At 36.1% G+C, this 9,518-nt stretch overlaps 1 non-coding gene across 1 annotated transcript; it reads left to right on the forward strand.

Annotated features, from left to right (window-relative positions):
* Window positions 1-2,313: 2,313 nt before the first annotated feature.
* Window positions 2,314-2,422, forward strand: LOC120109420. Its single transcript, XR_005510305.1, has one exon. It is a non-coding gene; the product is annotated as a small nucleolar RNA R71 (small nucleolar RNA).
* The last annotated feature ends 7,096 nt before the right edge of the window (window positions 2,423-9,518 follow it).

Raw genomic sequence — 9,518 nt, forward strand, 5'->3', positions numbered from 1 at the left:
GGAACTAGTTCACCTTGTTCATTTTCTACTACCGTCAAACCCGACTTCTTAGGAACGACTTGAGTAGGGCTTACCCACTTGCTGTCGAAAATTGGATAAATAATACCCACGTCAAGCAACTTGAGGACTTCTGCCTTAACCACATCTCTCATCGTAGGATTTAACCTTTGTTGCATTTGCCTTGTGGTTTTGGCATTGTCCTCCAAATATATCCGATGCGTACAGATTAAGAGGCTAATCCCCTTCAAGTCTGCAATAGACCACCCTAAGGCTCCTTTATGATTCTTTAGAACACCAACTAATTTTTTTTCCTGAGTATGATCAAGTCCAGACGAGATGATTACAGGAAAAGTGTCATCGGGTCCAAGAAAAGCATACTTAAGTTCTTTTGGTAAGGGTTTCAATTCGAGTTTGGGTGCTTGCTCATGGGATGGTACTATTTTCACCTCTCGAGGCAACAACCTCTCAAATTCTCCTACTTTTGGTATCCACCCATTGACCATCTTGATATCCAGATTATCCACAATAGGTGTGACTGACAAATCATCATCATCAGTTCCATTAGGACACCAATCAATTAAGCTATCATTGGATGAGTCATTAATTGCTTTAGCTAACAAATATTCTTCTACGATGGTTTCAACCCAATCAACCTCCTTACTCTCTTCGGGATCATTGGGTTGTTTGTACACATTAAAAATGTTCAGTTCTAAGGTCATGTTATCAAAAGAAAGCTTCATGACGCCATTCCTACAATTAATCAATGCATTAGAAGTTGCAAGGAATGGACATCCTAAAATGACCGGAATCTGAGACTGTGAGTTCGAAGCCGGATGTGTGTCCAATACAATAAAATCGACAGGAAAGTAGAACTTGTCTACTTGGACTAATACATCCTCGATAATCCTCCTTGGAATTTTAACTGACCTGTCAGCTAATTGCAAAGTGACGGAGGTTGGCTTCAACTCACCTAAACCAAGTTGCTCATATACAGAATATGGCAACAAATTCACACTCGCCCCTAAATCTAACAATGCTCGCTCTATCCTAAAGTCACCTATGATGCATGAGATGGTTGGGCAACCTGGATCTTTATATTTAGGAAGAATGTTGTGCTGCAAAATAGCACTCACATTTTCTGTTAAAAATGCCTTCTTCTTAACATTTAATCGGCGCTTAACAGTACACAAGTCCTTCAAAAATTTGGCATATGAGGGTACTTGTTTGATTGCATCAAGAAGAGGTATGTTGATCTTTACTTGCTTAAAAAGCTCAAGAATTTTAGAATTAGGTTCGAGCTTTTGCAACGGCTTTAACCGTTGTGGAAAAGATGGAGGAAAAGGACATTCTACTTTCTCGGTAGAAGTTGGGACCTCAATTTTTTCTTTGTCCCTTTCATCGGCTTTGGGAGCATCAGAATTAGAAGTGACCTGCGGTCTCAATGGGACGGTCTGATTAATGACTTTTTCATTACGCAAAGTCATGATGCTCTTTGCATGTTCTGTATGCGAACTAGAAGGAGCCGTATTATTACTACCGTGCACTTGTGGGTTAGGTTGGGGTTGAGCTGGAAGCTTACCCTTCTTTTGGGTACTTAGGACGGTAGTCAACATTGACAATTGGTTCCTTATGTCTTCAAAATTTCGAGTATTTTGAGCATTGATATTAGCTTGACCTTGTAGAAAAGTTTGTATGGATTGCAAGGTATCCTCGATATTTGGCTTTTGAGAGGGTGGTGATGCAAAAGTAGGATGTGCAGGTGGAGAAACTGAATGGTGTGACTGTTGAGGATGATCATTTCTCCACCTAAAATTTGGATGATTCTTCCAACCAGGGTTATAGGTATTCGAGTATGGATCGTTATAAGGCTTTTGGTAGGAGTTCATAGCATTTGTTTGATCGTGCAAGACTTCTTTGAATGCTGGTATGGTGGGACAATCTGTAGTAGTATGACCCGACATATCGCAGATACCACAACACTCGTTTCTAAGCTCTATAGTCTTGACAGGCTCAACCTTCCTAAGCTCAATTTCTTCTACCTTCCTAGTGAGGGCTGCCATTTTAGCGTGAAGATCATCCTCAGTTCTGAGGTTGTAAAGGCCTCCCTGTACAGAGCTAGTAGGCTTAGGCAAAGACTTGTTGTTTCTATCCCCGTTATCCCAAAGTTGGGCAGTCTCAGCAAGGGAATCCAAATACTCCCACGCCTCATCAGGGTGTTTTTCTAAAAATCTACCATTGCACATGGTCTCTACAAACTGTTTCAACTGTGGAGATAAACCTTCATTAAAGAAGCTAATGGTTCTCCAAGTTTCGAATCTGTGATGAGGGCATGAGAGAAGAAGGTCTTTAAATCTTTCCCAACATTCATAAAATGTTTCATTATCTTTTTGTTGGAAATTGCTGATATGTCTTTTCAAAAAGTTGGTCCTTTGTGTGGGGTAGAACTTCTTTAAAAATTCTCTCTGCATATCTTGCCAAGTTCTTATTGATCTAGGTCGCAAAGAGTTTAGCCATGTTTTGGCCTTATCCTTTACAGAAAAAGGAAACAATGTCAGCTTGAGGACATCCTCGGTGACGTTTGGCACTCTAAATGTAATACTCAATTCTTCAAAATCCTTTAAATGAAGATACGGACTCTCGGACTCTAACCCGTGGAACTTGGGCAGCAATTGAATTACCCCGGGTTTGATGTCAAAATGTCCTACATTATCAGGAAAAATTATGCATGAAGGCTGACTAGTCCTAGCCGGTTGTAGGTATTGTCTTAGGGTCATAACATGGGGTTCACGTTCTCGATCGTGGTGACTCCCCGCATCTTCATTTAAATCAGCCATCTCACAAGGTGTGAGATATTGCGAAGAAATTTTAGGGGTATGTCCTAAGGGATGATCTAAAGTTGTACGACTTAATCGATCGGTGTCGTCCCTATTCCACTTTAGCATGCAAAATAATTCCCTCTCTTTTTTTTATTTTTTTTAAATATAAGTACCCACTAAAGATACCCTAAAACGACACCCTAATACAAAAATCTATTCACAATCAAACATGCAACAAAACATTACACCTCAATTCCTAATATTTTTCTTAAATTTCTAGACAGCTCCTAACTGGTTTGAAGAGGGCACCTAAGCCTCCAATCCGGTCTAATGAACCGAGTTGACCAGGTAAGCTCCCAGGTAAGTGGAGGGGTCACGATGCGTTCGCAAAGGTCCCACTTAAAACCCACTTGCCTCGAACAGATGAACTGTCTTCCTTATAGAGACAAAGCTTGCCTAGACATCAACTAAGCCACAGAGCGAAATTGGTGCAACTTTTGGTGGTCTTCGTCCTATTGAGCTCGAATGTCCTTAGGGGCCAACTTCTAGTTGATTTTAGTTAAGCTTAGGATATTTATGCACTGAGGTGATTTTTGGGCTAAGGACGAGTGATGAAATCCCGACCTTATCTTTTTAAATGGGTTCAGCCCTTAGAATATTTTATGCTGATGCCTTATACTATATGCAACAATCAAAAGATTTTTTTTTAAAATATTTTATGACATGGCATTAAATTTCATTGAATAGGTGATCAAGCAAATTATTTATTTTTTTTTAAAAAAAAATTTATGAGTTGAAGTTTGAAATTTGAATTCTAAAATTTGAAATTTGAAATTTGAAATTTTAGGTTTTTCCTTTCTTTTTTTTTGAATAATCACCCTTGTTCTTCTCTTAAAGTTTTTTTTTATTATTATTTTCAATTAGCAACAAGGGTTAATGAGATATGATAACAATGAAATTCTGATTCTAAAAAAAATTAAATGCAGAAAATTCAAAACAGAAAGTAGCAAGGTTTTGTATTAATCTAATGGTCTCAATCAGACCGTTCAGATTATTGAAAATTATGTCTTGCACCAGCTGACCAAATTTGAGTCCAATCAGACGGATACTTTCTATGATATCAGAGTTTGATGCAAACTGTGCAGGGAATTAAAAATAGTAGTAAAGATGTAATTTAATTTTTTTTTTCAAAAGAAAAATACTAACTACTAAGGTAAAAATTAAATCTAAAATTATACTAATAACTCAGCCGTTCCCGGCAACGGCGCCAAAAACTTGGTGCTTTCGAAAAAACTGTTCTCCCAAGTGCAGGAGAATCGCACAAGTAGTATAACTCGGAAGTCCGAGGTCGATTCCTCAGGAAACGATCTATGGATTATTAGCGTAATCTCAGATTAATTAATTCAGTTAATTTGTTGATTAAGATGATGTTTTGCAAATAGAAAACAAATCAGTACACAGAGAATCAAAGTATGGATAGATTAAGATGGAGTAGGGATCTGGAATCCTCCTTGATAATCTTGCATTCAAGAAATAAATTCTTCGATTCTTGATTAAAGATATAAATGTAGGATAGATCAAAGCATGGGATATATTTTAGGGACATATGAACTCTATTTCTAAGCATTTATTGTGCCTATTACATCAACGATAAATCAAATACTAAAGCGGTCCACATGTCGATCAACATAAACCATTAAAGAACTATCTACAAAATAATTATGCAAGAATCCATAACATATTGAAAATATAAATCTATAAGAATTATAGGTTTAGAATTTACTTCAAAGATAGCAATACATCAAGGGTTCCTCCATCATCCTTCACCTAAAGGATTAGCCAGCCTTCAACATGAAAGACTCTCCCCTGTTACTCCTCTCTCTATTTTTTTTTCTTTTTCTTTTCGGAAACAGGGCATCCCCTGTTTCCTTCTTCTCTTTTTTTTTTCAACCCCAGCAGGCGGCCCGGCTCCCTTGTTTTCTTTTTTTTTCGATCCCCTGCCTCTCCCAACCGAGAGAGCTTTATAGTTGGCATTCAATCCCCCTCTTTGCACTCGACGGAAGGGCTGCATCTCGGGCGGATCAGGATGCTGGGAGCTTGATGCGGGAGCTGGGATCACGGGCGAATGGGGCGTGAGATGGGCGGAAGAGGAGCAGGTGCAGATCCGGGAATGGCTCGCGGAAGAAGAGGATGCACAAAATCATCACGGACAGCTGGGAGTGATCGCGGGCGGATGAAGAGGCTGGACTTGCGTGGGATCGACGCTGCGACGAGTCGCCGATCTGCAAGATGCCCAGAAGGAAACTGATCGCGTACTATTGGGGGGGTCGCCGAGATGGTCATGAATGGCTGCAGGCGAGATCAGCGGGATGCTGGGGGCTTCACGGGTGGCTCGCAGGAGGATAGGCTGCACACGGACGCTGTGAAGGAGGCGGTGATCACACAGGTGGCTGGGGAGTCTGATGCAGGTCCGGAAGAAAGGGGCGTTGATCGCTGGTGCTGTGGAGGAGGCTGGAGACGATCACGGGCACAGGAGCGTTGATCGGGTGCGACGCTGCGGACGAGATGGATGGCTGGGAGGAGCGTGAGATGGGCGCAGGTCACGGGTGAATGCTGAAATCTCGGACACGAGGCTGATCGCGGAAGGCTTGGAACATGGGAGAAGCTGATGAATGCCGTGGCTCACTCGCGGAAACGGGAGAATGTAAGCAGGAACCTTGGCTCGGATGGGCGAGAACCCTGAAGAGGTGGACGCTCTGGGATGATGGAGGAAGCTGGGAGATCTAATTGCAGAATTTGGGAAGTTGCTCGGGTGCGCGGAAGAAGAGTCATGGACTTTGTTATGCAGTTAGGAAGATGCGTCCTTTTTAGATGAATTCATACAAAATAATGATATAAATTATAATAAGTGCTAAGGATAAAATATTAATCCTGCAAATGCTAACACCTATTATTTATCATTATTTTGCTAGCATTAGGCTAAGTTAATTGGTACTTAGATCACACTTTTATGCTCTCATCGGCTGCTGTGACCCCTTTTGTCCTTTGGATCTTCTCCGCTTGATGAATGTAGGCCCTTGGATGTTCCATTGTGCGTTGCCTCCGGATAGTTGCCATGTGTCGCTCGAGTGCAAGTGCACTTGACGAATGGTGAGTTCGATCATACCATGGCAAAGTTGAGCGTGCGCGGCCTGAGTTGTGCATCTTTCTAGACCCAATCTATACTAAATACGCATTATAATTTTAATTTATACTAACCTGTGCCAAACAAAAATATAATATTAACTTAGCAATTTTATCGTTATATGTTAGTAATAATACTAATTTAAGCAGCATGTAGATCGCACTTTTGTGCTCTCATCAAGACATACCTTTCTTCATGCCAAACTTCTATAAGAATATTTTTGTGAACTTACTTTGGCCAATGAAGATTCCTTTTCTTGTTTGTCTTAGTTTGAAGTTCGAGAGAAAAGTTAGTTCATCCATTTTACTCATTTCGAACTCACCTTACATGAGCTTAGTAAAAACTTCATATAAAGCTTCATTAGTAGCACCACAAATAATGTCATCAATATATGCTTGAACAATTACGATATCAAAATTTTTTGATACATAGTTTTATCAATATTACTTTCTATCAAAAAGTTACTTAAACTTTCATATCATGCTCTTGGTGCTTGTTCTAAATCAAATGGTGCTTTATCATGTTTGTAATGAATGTTTTTCAAATATAGGTGGTTATTTTTACATAGAACTTCTTTATAAATATAACCATACAAAAGTACATTCTACACATTCATTTGACAAAATACAAGGCTCATAAAACAGTCAAATAAAAATGGTGATCTTTTTGGCTTCTAATCATGCAAGGATTTCATCAAGATCTATTTTATATTTTTTTGAATCTTTTAGTAACCACCAATTTTTCTTCATTAAGTAAATTTCTAAAAAACTCAATTTTTGTTTCAATTATAAATAAGTTTTTAGATTTTTCAACAAGATTTCAAAATTTTATCCCTCTCAAATGAATTACTTTATCTTAACCAATTATCATCTTGTTCATTCTTCTTAATGTCTTTTAGATTCAGATTGTTATATGCAAGCAAAAAGATTAACTATATACTTAACATAAGATCTTATTTTAGTGTCTTGAGAATGATCATTAAATGATTATACCTTAAGGATGTTGAATTGCTTACATTCAATATATTTACCTTGTGGAAATTGATCCTCTCCAGAGCAATTCTTTAGCATTAAGGCCCTAATTTCTTTATTAAGCTCACCTGCATCAACAATAACATCTATGTCCTTTCTTGATGAAGGATTATTAGTTTCATCAAGAATAATATGAATAAATTCTTCTATAATTAGAGTTCTATTTATTTGAATACTCAATATGCTTATTTAATGAGTAATATCCAAAGGTAAACATTCTTATCAGATTTGGCATATTTTTCATTATTGAGAGCATAACATGTATAACTGAAAAACATGAAAGTATGCAACATTTTATTTTCTATTTTTCATGAGTTCATAAGGGATTTTCAAAAAAAAAGGTTCTATTAGAAACCTTATAATATAACAAGCTGTGATGATAGCTATAATCAGAATCAATTTGGCAAATTATTATCACATAGCATTGTCCATCACATTTCTTCAAAGGTTCTATTTTTACTTTTTATAAACCCAATATGCAATGATATTCTTAGGGCAGAAACAATTGTATTCAATATTATTTTCTGTGCAAAATTTAACAAGAAATTGGTTTTCAAAAAACTGTGCCATGATACTTCTTTATTTTCACAATTTGCAAATATTTTTCATTTGAAACCTTTTGTAAGTTTGTGCCAATACAGAAAATATTTTAATTTAAGTACCAAGAACAAAACCAACGTTAGCTTTGAGAAATCATCCATAATTACAAAATCAAGAAGTTCTTATGGAGAATTTTCAAAGACTATGTGGTAGAAACAATGTTTTCAGATTTAGAAATGATTCTAGTTTATTTTCCTAAATGACATGCATAGCAAACTTTGGCCTTGCAGAAATTAATATAAGTAACCCAATAACAAGGTCTTTTGAGATTAAGTCCATACTAGTATAAGTTGATTTTATATGCCAAAACTAGTTTCTTTAATCTTGGTATTCATAATGCATATATTTAAAAATATACCAAGTACACATTCTTATGTCTATGATCAATAAAAGATAATATCATGGATAAAAACTCTCAATCAAGCATATAGAGATTCATAGAGTTATTCTAGAAGAATTTATTAACCAAATTATCTATCAATAAGTAAAGCATAATATAGAAAGATGGAGTGATTTGGATATATTTTCTTTTTATACCAAAAATATTACTTATATCGCAAAAATAATTAGTACTTGCAAGTTATGTTTTAATCAACTAATAAAATAATTTCAGTATGAGAGGATGCAAGAATTACTAATTTCATTATTTCTTCTATTTTAGTCACTCTTCTTAATTACATTTTAAGTTTCATTTTTTAACACGTGTCTAGAGCACCCATTATCCGGATAACATCTTTCATCGGAATCTTGGGTAGCTGGATACACCTGCTAAAAATAATTAGGTTTCAACTTAGGAACTCAAGCTCTTTTAGATTCTTGCAGGTTAGCCATAATTGTTCTTTTTGGAACCCATATTCTTTTGATAACTATTTTGTTTATTAGTTTGTAGATTTTAGGATTACAAGAAATGTATTTTTGCATACTCTTGTTAAATTTAACAAACATAGATTTAACATAAGTAGATGATGAATTTTTAATTTTCTATTTTTGTTCATTAGGTTCATCAGATTTTTGAAAAATTGTTTTAGGATGACCAGTGGAGGATTTAACATATATGTTATTAAGAAATTTTTTTGTGTACCAAGGTTGATATCCTAATCCAACCTTTTCAAATTCAGCTCTTTGATTATTTATCATTAAGTTCAATTTTTCAGAGCTGATAGTAAACTTTTCAACTATAGGCTTAAATTTGTTAACTTCTTTAGTTAAACTTTCATTGTCTTCTAAAAGCAATTCATTATTTTTCTGAATTATATCATGGCTTTCAGCAAGGGATAGATTTTTCTGATTTAGCTTTTTATTCTTTAATCTAAGCTTCTTATATTCTAAGTATAGTTTATAAAAGCATCATGAAGTTCAACAAATGTAAATCAGATTGAGTTTCAGCATGTACTTCATCTTTGAATGAGAAATTACTTTGTGTTCTAGTACATACCTTATCTTCATGTGCCACAAAGCATAGATTTTCAATTTCAGTTTGCTGCTCCTCTTCTTCATAGCTAGTTTCAGATTTACTAAAAATATTAGTGTATTCATATTTAACTTCAAGCATATTCTAGATTTTCTTAGCAGTTATGCAAAAAGATATGATATTAAGTTCACTATCATCTAATGCACAATATAGAATATTCATAGCTTTAGCATTTTTGTTGATCCATTTTTTTATCATGATTAGGGTTTGCGTGTAGCCCATTGACTATGATACTCCATAAATCATAGTCATGTGCTTGAATGAAAATGCGCATGCGTGCTTTCTAATGCGTGTAGTTTATGCCATTAAATAGTGGGGGTCTATCAATTAATTGTTCCTCTCCTAGAAAACTATCTATTTGAGTTGTCGTGATCTTTGTCTCTTGATTGCTAGATCAACAATCAATACTAGAGCAC

Source organism: Phoenix dactylifera, unplaced genomic scaffold (assembly GCF_009389715.1).
Source record: "Phoenix dactylifera cultivar Barhee BC4 unplaced genomic scaffold, palm_55x_up_171113_PBpolish2nd_filt_p 002161F, whole genome shotgun sequence".
Classification (NCBI taxonomy): domain Eukaryota; kingdom Viridiplantae; phylum Streptophyta; class Magnoliopsida; order Arecales; family Arecaceae; genus Phoenix; species Phoenix dactylifera.